This window comes from Sus scrofa, chromosome 8 (assembly GCF_054392235.1).
Source record: "Sus scrofa isolate SSC_HxYL_T2T_F1_AM1 chromosome 8, Sscrofa_HxYL_maternal_Yorkshire_Landrace_v2.0, whole genome shotgun sequence".
Lineage (NCBI taxonomy): Eukaryota > Metazoa > Chordata > Mammalia > Artiodactyla > Suidae > Sus > Sus scrofa.
In genome coordinates, this window is record NC_139390.1 from 124,502,678 (window position 1) to 124,516,785 (window position 14,108).

The 14,108-nt window shown below is 39.4% G+C and overlaps 1 protein-coding gene across 11 annotated transcripts in view; it reads left to right on the forward strand.

Moving 5' to 3' along the window:
* The first annotated feature begins 274 nt into the window (after window positions 1-274).
* Window positions 275-14,108, forward strand: part of SLC9B1 (solute carrier family 9 member B1) — an 89,789-nt gene continuing 75,955 nt past the window's right edge. For 6 of the 11 annotated variants that reach the window (XR_014813310.1, XM_084973309.1, XM_021100732.2 and 3 more), the window contains exon 1: window positions 275-398. The gene's annotated coding sequence lies outside the window, so the exon portion shown is untranslated. Of the gene's footprint in view, window positions 403-14,108 lie in introns of all 11 variants that reach the window. The other 5 variants (XM_084973310.1, XM_084973308.1, XM_084973312.1 and 2 more) reach the window with 1 other exon arrangement.

Genomic DNA, 14,108 nt, shown 5'->3' on the forward strand with positions numbered 1-14,108 from the left:
ACGTTACAGGGGTCGACTGTATCCCTGGACTCCTACAACAATATTGGTCTACAGTTGATCAATATTCAGAAGAGATACGGAAAGAAAAGGGCTGAAGAGACTGAAAACAACACCAGGCGGACCCAGTGAACCATAGTGCCCTCTAGCTTCCCAGATGGGGGCGGACCACGACCAATTAAACGCGTCAGCCCCGCCCCTCCAGCTCCGCCCCGTTGCTATTAGCCCCGCCCCTCGCCCGGCCACGCCCCTCTCCCGGCCCCGCCCAGACGCCGGCGTCCGAGCTGCCCACCGCGCGCTCCGAGGTCCGGCGGCATTTGCTCCAGAGCTGCTCGAGATTTTCGCGGCGGTTGCTGGGCGTAAGGGCCGCGCCCGGGGTCGTGGAGGATGCCGAAGGAGTGGTAGGTATGGCCCAGTTTTCTGTACTCTCACCTTGGGCCCAAGTCCCGAGTCTCCCGCAGCCTTTCCCTTCCAGTCGCCCCCAGGAACGCCTTTCCTCCGTTAGTTCAGAGGCGCGTCCATCTGCCCCTTTACCCGGCGCTGGGGAACCAGCCACAGATCTTTTTCTCCCCTCTCCCTGACTGGGTTCTCTCCTCCCTCACCCCACATCTCTCTTCTTTAGTCTCTCCCTTCCTCCTCCGTTTCTTTCTCTCATTTTCCCGGCATTCGCAAGGAAGAAGGAAGAGGTCAGAAAAGACTGAGTGAAAAGTTAGTTTTATTAACCGCAGACATTCACCGGTGCCGATATTAACCGGTAAATATCTACACATGAAACTTCGTGAGCTCCGGTGGTTGGAGATGGGTTCCAGGATTGATCCTGGGAAGGCTCACCTGCCTCCTCACAGGGCTCTCGCCTCGCCTATTTCTTTCAGCTTTATCACGGTGGACAAGCGCTTTAGATTGGTGCTTTCGAAGGGTCGAGGACAGTTGTACAGGTACCATGTGTCAGGCTTATCATTCAGGAGCCCTTATAAGAGTTGTACAGGCCCAAACCTGGTCACTGACGCCGCTCGGTGTGTGTCCTATAGTCGATGAAAAATCAGATGGGGTAGTGGAGGGGGATGATTGGCTTGGGTGGCACCAAAAGAGGTCACACCCCACTCCCTAACGTTAATAGGGATCAGTGGTATTGTTATTTGTGCAACGGAGGTGTGGGAAATTAACACCTATTACTATCACAGATAAAGAATTCGTGCACCCGACTTTTTAGTCACCATGTGACTACAGAAAGGGTATTCCTATTTATTACCTCCCTTGAGTACTAGAATTTATTATACTGTTGACTTTTGTCAGTTGACTCTCTTAAGCTCCTGCCCAGTACCAGACAAAAGGAAAGAGGCAGGAGCAGTAATAGCAATTTATAAAGTAACATTTTTATAGCACTTCCCATTTTGTATATTTTCATATCGTCTTGTTTATACACCCTGTAAGATCGAGTTGGTTAACAGAACACCATTTTACTGACGAGGGAACTAAACACTGATATTGAGCAGTGGCTGGAAGATAGTACAATATAAGTTCAGAAAATATTTATTGAAAGAATAAATGGATGAGAATTTAAGGAGCCATGCCTTATTCGCTTTTGTATTGTCTATACTCAGAACTAAGTCGAGCAATAGTAAGCCCACAGCTGTGAGTTGGAGACGGTGAGTGGCTTGGTCAGGGACAGGAACTCATCAAGTATTTTTAGGGAATCTGCTGTTTTGCCAGGCATTGTGAATGCAGTGGTTAAAATAGACGGGCAAAATCCCTGTTCTCATGGAGCTTAAGTTGTAGCAAAGACAGAAAATAAACAGGTAAACGATATATGAACAAGGAGATTTTGGATAGTGGTGAGTGCAGTGAAGACGTAAAACAGTATGAAGTGAGAGGAACTGAGGGAGGGGTTACTTTAGATTGATTAGGGAATGCCTCTCCGAAGAGCTGACATTTCTGCTGAGACCCCAGTGATATAAAAAAGCCAACCATGGAAATATTTGGGATCAAAGCATTGCAGGTAAAGGAAACTTCTGTTGTAAAAGCCCAAGAGAGGAAAGAACTTGATTTTTTAAAAGACCATCAAAAACACCATCACTGGAATGCAGAGAAAGTGGTATAAGATGAGTTTGGAGAGATAGGTAGGGGCCAAAGCATGTTGGGCTTTGAATCTACTGTGGAGATCTACCCATGGGATAAGTTTGGAATTTATTTAAAGTGTGATGAGAAGCCAGTAGGAAGTGTTTTGGAAGGGAGTAATATAATTTGATTTATTGTAAAAAGGTTCATTCCACGTGTTATGTGGTGAATGGGTTAAAAGGGGTGGAAAGCAAGATTAGTAGCAGAAGACACTTGGAGGAATCCAGGAAAGAATGACCACAATTTTGGCTGCAGTGATGTAAACATGGATGGATGTGATATATATTTGGTGGCAGGCCCTAGCAACTTGGAGATGTTTTAAATATAGGGGTGAGAAAAAGAGAGAAGCTCCTAGGTTTTTGTCTTAGCTTTAGTGGATGGTTGTGCCATTTACTGAATGGAAAAGACTAGATAAGAAAATGTATAGAGGGGGGAGTATTTTTTTTTTTGTTCACCTTAAGTTTGATATGCTTATTAAAATCTACAATAGGAGTACCCCATCGTGGCTCAGTGGTTAACGAATCTGACTAGGAGCCATAGGGTTGCGGGTTCGATCCCGGGCCTTGCTCAGAGGGTTAAGGATCTGTCATTGCCATGACCTGTGGTGTAGGTCTCAAGACGCTGCTCGGATCCCGTGTTGCTGTGACTGTGGCGTAGGCCAGTGGCTACAGCTCGGAATTCGACCCAAAGCCTGGGAACCTCCATATGCTGCAGGCGCTGCCCTAAGAAGACCAAATAAATAAATTAATTAAAATAAAATAAAATCTAAAATAAGTTCTGAGTCTTTAGTTCTGTATGCAGGACCAAAGATTCAAAGTTGAGAGGCATCAGCACGTAGAAAAAACTACCTGGGGAAAGTATGTTCATAGAGCACATTTCAATGATCAGAGGTGAAGAAGCAAGCAGAGGAGACAGAGGAGTAGCTAGTGAAGTAGGAAGAAAACAGGAAAAGTATGGTGACTTAAAAAGCCAAGACAGCAGGAGTTTCTGTTTTGGCTTGGCCAGTTAAAGATCCAACTTTGGGTTGAGGGCCTCACACTGTGAAGAATGAGTTCGATCCCTGGCCTCACTCAGTGGGTTAAGGATCTGGTGTTGTCACAAGCTGCAGTGTGGGCCGCAGATGTGGCTGGGATCTGGTGTTACTGTGGCTGTGGCATAGGTTGGCAGCTGCAGCTCCAATTTGACCCTGAGCCTGGGAACTTACATATGCTGCAGATGCAGCCATAAAAAGAAAAAACAAAAACCAAGACACAAAGCATGGCCACTGGTACTGAAACATACTGAGAGGTGAGGTGAAATAAATCTTATCATCAGATTTTAGCAACAGATGGTAATTATGTGCCTTGACAAGCACAGTGAAGAATAAATGTGATGTGAAGAAGTGAATATAGCACAGCAGACATCTCAAGATGTTTCACTTCAACTGAGAAATGGACTTAATAGAAAAACATGTGAGGTCAAAGTACAATTCTTAAAGATGAGGGTGCTTAAGTATGTTTTTAGGCTAATGGGAGAATGATCCAGTATAGAGGGAGGAAATACAGTATTTGAGATAAAATGTATATTTTAGGAGTGTTGTCTTTGAGAAAATGAGGGGATAAGGTCCAGGAAATATGTAGAAATGTTGGCTTAGAAACATGAACATAAAATGTATAGGAATGAGAAGAAAGGTGGCCAGTATAGGTATAGAGATGCAGATACATGGGTAGATTTGGTGATCAGAAGATGAGTTTCTGCCTCATACTCTTTTTTTTTTTTTAATGAGTGTAACAATAGTATGAGGCAAGATCAATAAAAGAGAAGAAGAATCTTTGGATAAGAGGTTTAAGAGGTGAAGAGAAGATATAGAATAGTCATTTTGAACATAGGCAGTCATATTTGTCTTTGTTCAGGCTGCTATAACAAAAAAATACCATAGTTTGGGTGTTTTGTAAACAACAGAATTTTTTTTTTTCCTCACAGTTCTTGAGGCTAGGAAGTCCAAAATCAAGGTGTCAGCAGAGTCAGCATCTGTGAGTCGAAATCCTGGTTCATAGATGGCTGAAAGAGGCAGGGGAGCCCTCCAGGTCTCTTTGATAAGGGCACCACTCCCATTCATGAGTACCCTGCCTTCCTGGGCTAATCACCTACAAAATGCCCGTCTCCTAATCCATCACATTGAGGTTAGGATTTGAACATATACATTTTGAGGAGATACAAACATTCTAGTATTGCTATACTAGAGAAGCACAGTGGCATAGCTAGCCAGAAGTGAGTGGCCATATATTTGTGACAGGGTGGCTGAGATTGGATGGGAAAAAGATCATAGGAGCCAGGGAAATCAAGGAAGTGAAAGACTGACATGGTGGGTAGGTAGACAACCTGGGTATTAGTGCTTAAGTTAGTAGCTAAACTAGTCCTTGAACTCAGAGATCCTAACTCTTCCAGTTCAGTGGGTTACCATTTTACTGAGAAATGGTTCAGATTGTTACTTTTTTACGCCATCTCCCCTTCCAGTTAACATTTTTTTAAAAAAATTGTGGCTTGAATTTTTTTTTGCTTCACTTATCTAAATTCTGGACTTTCTCTCTCTCTTGTCCCTTTAATATTTATTTGTTAAAATTTTTGATGTTGATGTTTCTCTCTCTCTTGTCCCTTTAATATTTATTTGTTAAAATTTTTGGCTTGATTATCCATGTGTGTGTGTTTGTGTGTGTGTGTATTTTGTTTTTGTTTAAATCCATTTTTAAGCCACAATTCACATATCATACCATGCATAACAAATTCATCTATTTAATGTATACAATTGAAATTTTTTTTATATCCACAGATATGTATAACCATCACTACAGTTGTAAAACAATTTCATCACTCCAAGAAGACTGATGGAATAGCATATCTTTTAGCTAAAACCCCACCCCTACCCTAAGCAACACTAATCTTTCTGTCTCCATTTCTCTATTCTGTACTTTAATATAAATGGAATCATATTTTATGTGATTTTTTTTGTGATTGGCTTCTTTCACTTAGCATTATGTTTTCAAGGTTCATCATAATGTGTATCATACTTTATTCTTTTTCTGGCTGAATAATACTCGATTATATACCACTTTTACTTATCCATTCATCCATTGATGAATATTTGTGTTGTTTATGTCTTCTTGGCTATTGTGAATAATGCTTCTATAAATATTCATGTACAAGTTTCTGTGTGGACATATGCTCTCTTGAGCATATACCTAAAAGTAGAATGACTGGGTCATATGGTAACTGTTTAATCATTTGAGTAACTGCCAGACTATTTTCCAAATGGCTGTACCATTTTACATTATCACCAAGTGATGAGCATCCCATTTCTCTAAATCCTTGTCAACATTTGTTGTTATCTGACTTTTCTATTAAGTGGGGTATAGGAGTTCCTGTTGTGGCTCAGCAGGTTACCAACCCGAGTAGTTATCTGTGAGGATGTGGGTTTGATCCCTAGCCTTGCTCAGTAGATTAAGGATCTGGCATTGCTGTGAGCTGTGGTGTAGATCACAAACAAGGCTTGGAGCTGGTGTTTCTGTGGCTGTGGGGTAGGTAGGCTGGCAGCTATAGCTTCAATTCGACCCCTTGCCTGGGAACTTCCATATGCCTCATGTGTGGGGGGCCCCCCAAAAAAGAAAAAAATAAAGTGAAATGTAGTTGATGTACAATACTATGTAAGTTCCAGGTGTATGGCATAGTGATTTAAAAATTTTAAAGATTATATTCTATTTATAGCTGTTATAAAATATTGTCTATATTCCCTGTGCTGTACAATATATCTTTGTAGTTTATTTATTTTATGCATGGTAGCTTGTACCTCTTAATCTCCCACACCTGTTTTGCCCTTCATCCCATTCCCTTTCACCACTGGTAACCACTAGTTTATTCGCTATGTCTGTGAGCCTGTTTCTTTTTGTTATATTCCCTAATTTTTATTTTTTAGATTACACATATAAGGGAAATCATACATTATTTGGTTTTGTTTTTTAACATTTCCACCAATGTGTGTTTATTAAAGTACAGAAGTCTACTTTTTATGGTAAAGGAAAAATGCAGGGTGAGATTTGGAAATTCTGTTGCCTATAGAGCTGAGATGACCAGTAACAGGGAGATCAGATCTGTAGTCTAACAACAATAATAATAGTGTTTGGATACGCCTTTACATTTTGTGTTATGCTTTTATTTTCTCTTATCTTATTTGATTTTGTAACTACCTTTTCAAATGAGAAAACTGAGCCTCAGAGAGGGTAAGGGTCTTGACCAAGGACACATATCTAGTACATGGCAGAATTATTAACCACAGCGTTCTGACAAAAAGTCCCTTATCTTTCACTGTGGTAGTTTGCCTCTTTCCTTTTAACACTCCATTGTATCCATTTATTTGACAGCAAAGAAAAACTCTTCTAAAGAGAAAGTAATGGCTGGCTGGAGTCCTTTTATAATATGAAAACTTTCTGTATGTGTTTAAAACCCAACAGTTAATGGGATTAGAAATTTATCTACCATCTATTGTGTTAGGTAATTCAAAGAACCCATAAATGAAGTCAGCACTGATTTGCTACCAGAAAAATAAGCAGAAATGTGAGTCATTGAGATGCATTCCTTGGACCCTCTCCCACATACCATATGCGCTTCCACAACATTCTATACACTAAATTCTGTATGGAGAAGGTTACAGTGCCAGTTCCATAGTGGAGTCTCAATGAATATTCTCAAATAAAAGAATGACGATAGTTAAACGAGCAATTAAAATGCTGAGGTGGATGCCACAATAAGACTGCAAACTGAAAGGAGCTTCTACCAGAATGACTTCTTAAACTGTGTAGAACTAGCTAGGCAAAATGCAGGGATGTGGGGTTGGGAGCCAGCATACATAATAAATAAAGTCTTGGATATGGGAGGCATGGCAAGTATGAGGAACTACAGTTTAGTACAGGTGAAGTTTGGAATACCAAGTGAAGAATGAGGACATATGCAAAGATGTTAGCCTTTATAACAGACTGCTCTGTAAAGCTGGGTTTGAGGAGTTGGGACGTTTTTCTTCTGTGGGAAGCCATTGAAGAATATTAAGCAGGAGCTTGCCATAATCACCTACATTTTAGAAGATTGCTCTACGTTATGGAAATTGCAGTGGGGAGGACCAAGGCTGGAAGTGGGGAAAACAGTTGAAAAGGCCATTACAGTGTTGAAAGGGAAAGGCCATTATGGCCTAGACTAGGATAGTGGCAATTTATATGGAGAGAAGGGAACAAAATCTTTAAGTATTTAGGAGCTTGTATTTTCATGACTTAGTAACTCATTGGATGTTGGCAGGAAGAAAGAAGGGGGAAGAAGAAATGACTCCTCGGTTTCTAATTTGAGCAACTAGGTAGATGGTAGAAGCCTAGTTATAAGAAACAGGAAATTCTCTGAAGAAGGAATAAATTGGTGGGGAAAGGTCTTGAGATCAGTTGGGCATATATTGAGCTTAAGATGCCTGTAAAGGTGATCAAGTCGAGATATTCAGCATTAGGTAAATATGCTAGTTAGAATCTCAAGAAGGCTTCTCTAGGCCCGGCTTATCCCTTAGTGGTCATAATTGGAGCCATTGGGAAGAAAATAATATTGCTTAAGAAACAGAGTGATAAAAGGCATAAAAGAGAAACCTGAGGAAGTTCAACATTTAAGGGACACATAGAGTAAAGGAAGCTTGTAAAGCAGGCCAAGCATAGACAACTGGAGAGGTATAAGGAGGAGAGCAAGAGATAAAATGATGTCAGAATTCAAAAGGGAAGATGACTTCCAGTTTTGGTTATACCTTGCGGTAAGCTTTTCCTGGAATAACCCTTAAGCAACACATAGAATTTGCAAAGAAGAGGTGGAGTAGGAAGTTATTCCAGGTTAGCTAAAGAAAACAAATAATGCATGGGAGAACAATTAACATTTTAATTTGACTGAAATAGTAGCATCAAGAGACCTACCGAGAAAGCTGACAAGATGGTTTGATGCCATGTTGTCGGAAAACCTGGATAAGTTGTTAAGTAACTTAAGTTTCAAAGTAACTTATTCTTTGGGTGAGAAAAGCCATTGTGATTGGTGCTAAGAAAAAGACAAGAGTATCAAACATGCTCTGAACCCTGGAATACCTTAGCATTTTACTGTGGAAACAAGATCTAGGCACCTAAAAAGAGGTAAAAATTCAAGACAATATCTGATTAATTAGAACAAACACTAAATTAACAGGAATTTTAATAGTGGCGAGTCCATTTGAATTGGAGTAGTATTGTCCAGATTTACATTGTTCTGATTAAAGAGTAATGACGCCTAGTCATTATCTTGAAAAAAAAAATGATACAGATTGAATACTCTTTGTAAAGAGTATTCTTAGTGGATTTAGCTCTCAAATCAACTTTTTCAGAAAGACTTACACTATTGTTGTTGTTATTTTTGGCTTTAAACTCAATGAATTTTACTGTATTTATAGTTGTACAATGATCATCACAACCCAATTTTACAGCATTTTTATCCCATACCCCAGCCCATACCTCCCCCCTCAACCTCTCTCCTTTGGAAACCATAAGTTTTTCAAAGTCTGTGAGTCATTATCTGTTCCTCAAAGAAGTTCATTGTATCCTTTATTTAGATTCCACATATAAGTGATAACATATGATGTTTGTGTCTCACTGTCTAACTTCACTTAGCATGATGATTTCTAGGTTCATTCATGTTGCTGCACATGCCATTATTTCATTTGTTTTTACAGCTAATATTCCATTGTGTATACGTACTACATCTTCTTTATCCACTTCTCTTAGATGGACATTTTTAGGTTGCTTCCATGTCTTGGCTATTGTATATAGTGCTTCAGTGAACACTGGGGTACATGTATCTTTACAAGTTATGGTTTTCTCTGGATAGATGCCCAGGAGTGGGATTGCTGGATCATATGGTAATTCTATTTTTAATTTTCCACAGTGGTTGTACCAATGTACATTCCCACCAACAGTGTAATAGGGTTCCCTTTTCTCCATAGCCTCATCAGCATTTATTGTTTGTAGACTTTGATGATGGCCATTCTGGCTGGTGTAAGGTGGTACACCATACCAGTAGTAGTTTTGATTTGCATTTCTCTAATAATTGATGTTGAACATCTTTTCATGTGGTTTTCGGCCATCTGTAGGTCTTCTTCGGGGAATGGTCTGTTTAGATCTTCTGCCCATTTTTTGATGGGGTTGTTTGTTTTTTTTTTGATATTGAGCTTCAGGAGTTGTTTATATATTTTGGAGATTAATTCCGTGTCAGTTGCTTCATTCACAAATATTTTCTCCCATTCTGTGGGTTGTCTCTTTGTTTTGTTTATGGTTTCCTTTGCTGTGCAGAAACTTTTTAAGTTTAATTAGGTCTCATTTGTTTACTTTTGTTTTTATTGTCATTACCCTAGAAGATGGATCTGAGAAGATACCACTGCAGTTTTGTCAGGGATTGTTTGGCCTATGTTTTCCTCTAAGGGTTTTATAATATGTTTTCCTCTAAGAGATTTATAGTATCCAATCATATATTTAGGGCTTTAATCCTTTTCGAGTTTATTTTTGTGTATGGTATTAGAGAATGTTCTAATTTCATTCTTTCATTCTTTTACATGTAGCTGTCCAGTTTCCCCAGCATCACTTATTGAAGGGACTCTCTTTTCTCCATTGTATATTCTTGCCTCCTTTGTCATAGATTTAGCTGACTGTAGATGCATACATAGTTGTTTTTATGTGATGATTTTTTTTTTTTTGGCTGTACCTGAGACACGTGGAAGTTCCTGAGCCAGGGATCAAACCCATGCCTCAGTTGTGAACTGAGCTACAGCTGCAGCAACACCAGGTCCTTAATCCACTGTGCCACACAGGAACTTCCTATTTGATGATCTTTGATGTAGACCCAAAAAGACTTTAGGCTGAAGGCAGCAATAGTTCCAAAGATTCTAAAGCGATATATACAAACCCAGACATTTACCCATATGCTTTACCTAACATTCACGTAAAAAATATATGTTAAATAGCTATTATGAGGCAGTGATGTATAGTGGCTAAGGGCATGGACTATGTATTGAAACACACCTGAACTCAACTCCCAGTTCTGCCACTCTCAATGGATGGGAAAAAATTGCAGTTTCATGTAGAATAGTTAATATTTAACTCTGTATGCAGTATGATTTTTTGAAGAAAATCTAAGTTATGTATCCAATTACTAATGCAACTGTCAAATTTAATTGATATTTCTTAATTCTATATGGGGGAGAGATAAATAATGATTTCAAGTATTTAGCTAAGTCACAAAGTGAGTCATTCACATTTAGAAGACTAAGAATTGGCCATTTAAGTTTTTGCTGAATCATATATAGCATGTAGTCACTAGATGTCACTGTTGTTGAATATTGTTCCAAAAGGATAAGCCCAAAGTACAGCATACACAACACTACAAGAACACACAACAGGGAAAAGACCAGAAGCTGTTTCTACTAAGTGATATTATGTATTTTACACACACACACACACACACACACACACACACACACACACACACACTTATACAAGATGTGATGTTCTCAAACAACATATATCAGTATTCTCGTGTTCTCTCACCCTGTCTTTTTTTTTTTTTTTTTTTTTTTTTTTACAGTGGGTCCATAAGGGAACGGAAGCATAGACTTAAAACTGATAAAGGCGTTAGATCATCTAATACCCTCCCTCCCTACCCCATTTTTAGATTTAGAATTGAGGTACAGGGAGATGAAGTGTCAATAAATTTACTCAGTGTTAGTAACAGACTAAAAGAGAGCTGAGATTGCCCAACTCTTTTATAATGCCAAGCTATGTCCATTATCAATAGGTACAGTTGAATAGACATCCTAATAAAAACAGATGAAAATAAAGTGTCTAAATCAATCCAAAATTTCCACAACTTTAAAAGCAAAGCTGGAGTTAGTGTTGTGGCACAGTGGTTAACCAATCTGCCTAGGAACCATGAGGTTGCAGGTTCGATCCCTGGCCTCGCTCAGTGGGTTAAGGATCCGGCGTTGCTGTGAGCTGTGGTGTGGGTTGCAGACTTGGCTCGGATCCCGTGTTGCTGTGGCTCTGGTGTAGGTCAGCAGCTGTAGTTCTGATTAGACCCCTAGCCTGGGAACCTCCATATGCTGCGGGAGCGGCCCTAGAAAAGGCAAAAAGACAAAAAAAAAAAAAAAAAAAAAAAAAAAAAAAAAAAAAAAAGCAAAGCTTAGCAATATGGTGGTAGTGCATACTTCTAATAAAAATTATCAATTGAATACTATACCTTTTGCTGTGAACTGTACAAATCTTATCCCCTGATAGCAAAATATGTAGTATGTATGTATTTATACTGTGCCTCATTCCAAAAAGGATTTTAAGAAGCTCATTGAAATAGAGCATAAAATTTTTTCAAATACTGAGATGATCATAAATGTAAGTTACTGGAGTAAAAATCACAATGAAATCTTAGTATACAAAAAGCATGACACGATGTCTGTCTAATAAAGTCAAATTTTGATGACTGTTCTCATTTAATTCTGCTTTCTCTAGCTGTGAGCACAAAGTTAAAAAGTAGATAGTACTATGCCCACTAAAAGATGACAGGAGATTGCAGTTTACCCAAGATCATACAACTAGTATATTTCTGATTTCAAATTCCTCATTCTTTCCATTATGCCAGCTATCCAGACATAAAATGAGAGGACTCCTATTACCAAACTAAACTTAGGTCTCTTCAACCAGACACAGCATTGTGGTGAAAGAAAATGCAGGGTTTATTGCAAGGCATCAAGCAAGGAGAACAGGCAGTTAATGCTCAGGAGACCCAAACTCCTTGATGGCTTTTGAGGAAGGGTTTGTTTTGTTTTGTTTGTTTTCCATTTTTTTCTTTTTTGGCTACCCTGCAGCATATGGAGTTCCCAGGCCAGGGATCAAGTCCGAGCCACAGTTGCGGCTGAAGTCAGATCCTTAATCATTGTGCCAGGCCAGGTATCGAACCTGGGTCCCCTTGCTCCCAAGACCCTGCTGATCCTGTTGTGCCACAGCAGAAGCTCCAGGAAGGGTTTTTAAAGGCAAGGTCAGTGAGAGGGTCAATGGGTACGTAATCAGCTCATATACATCCTTGTGATTGGTTGATGGTGAGGTAACAGGTATTTTAGAAATCAACATCATCCTCCTTCTGGTTCCACCTGGTCCAGGGTCTGTGTTCTAGTGGGCAGCCTGTAGTTAACTTCTTCCAAGGGTAGAGGGGTAGTATCAAAACAACTCAAGGATATGACTCAGAATATTACCTATAGTTCTGAGGAGGAGCTACAGGTCCTTGACGTTTTTTTTATGGCTAAACAGTTATGATTTTGTCTTGCTTGACTGTTTCCCTGTGCTTCTGCATTTTCTCACTTTTCTGATTAAATATGTTCTTTGGAACTTGGGGAAGGCCTAGGCGGCTACAGCTTTTCTACAAAGAAGAGGTGGGGGACTTAGTACTGAGTGGGCTGTCCCTGGGAAGGCACTGTAGCATCCTGCTTCATTTTACTCCTAACAGAATACATTCCCTGTCACCTTTAGACACTTGGATTACCACAGTTACTTCTGAATTACACAGGTAGGCTTTTGCTTATAATGAATTTATTTCAAATAACCGCACAGAGCTGTTAACAAGATGTTTTTCTATCAAGAAATTGTCTCCCCCCAAAATAACACAATTATTAAGACAAAGATAAAATTTATTAGTTTAATTATCTACATTTCAAATCATAAAATTTGTATTATATTAAGGAAATAGGCATTTTAATAATTGGTTGATTAAGAGAGAAAGAGGTATCTAGGGAAAAAAGTCCAAAGGAAAATAGAGATAGGGATATATTTAGAGCAAAGAATAAAGCAAACAGGCACAATATTTAAAAAGAGGGAGGAAAGGCAGTGGGGAGAGAGCTGAGGCCCATGTATTCTATGTATCTCTTCCTGGTCCCTACATTGCTTATGTATCTAGTTTTTCCTTTTCAATTTCCCCCATAAATGTAACACCAACAAAAATCTATCCTAGCCAGAGTCCTAGTTCTTCAAAACCTCCATTCTAAGTTTTTGTTCTATAGGAGCAGAACCTTTTCCTTGGGTTGTCCTTTTAATTTCTTATCTGTCTTTATAGCATAATCATTAAGGATCTTACTCATTTTATAATTTTTTTCCCATTTTTAAATGTATTTGAAACACCTGCTCTGGATGTTAGACACTTACTCTTCTATCAAAGATGCCTTTCTTCTTAACTATGAAGATCGTTTTTGTTGTCATCTTGAGTAGCTCTTGTTTTTTATTCTTATTTTATTCTACAAATATTTATTGAGTTCCTGCTATTTGCTAGGTACTATGTAGATCAAAGTTAAAAAAACCAGGTATAGTCCCTGCCATCCTGAAGTACACAGATTTCAATTCCATCCAGGATGGATCAGGCCCCTTACATCCTCTCTTTCACTGATCACAACCCAAAACTCTAGATAAAATGCAAAGAGCAACTACCCAAGGACTCAGATCAGTAAAGAAAAGCAGGTGGATTTTGAAGGAGAGTCAAAACTAAGTTTCTCTTGTCCTTGAGGCTTTGACCTAAAGGCAGGCTTCAGTCATGCAGCTGTGTAAGGGCCATACATGAGGCCCAAACTACAACAGAAAACCTATTTTTATGGAGTTCCTGTTGTGGCTCAGTGGTTAACAAATCTGACTGGGAACCATGAGGCTGCGGGTTCGATCCCTGGCCTTGCTCAGTGGGTTAAGGATCCGGCATTGCCGTGAGCTGTGGTGTAGGTCGCAGATGTGGATCACATCCCGCATTGCTGTGGCTGTGGCGTAGGCCGGTGGTTACAGCTCCAATTCAACCCCTAGCCTGGGAACCTCCATATGCCGTGGGAGCGGCCCTAGAAATGGCAAAAGACAAAAAAAAAAAAAAAAAAAAAAAAAAAAAAAAGAAAGAAAAGAGAAAAAAAAGAA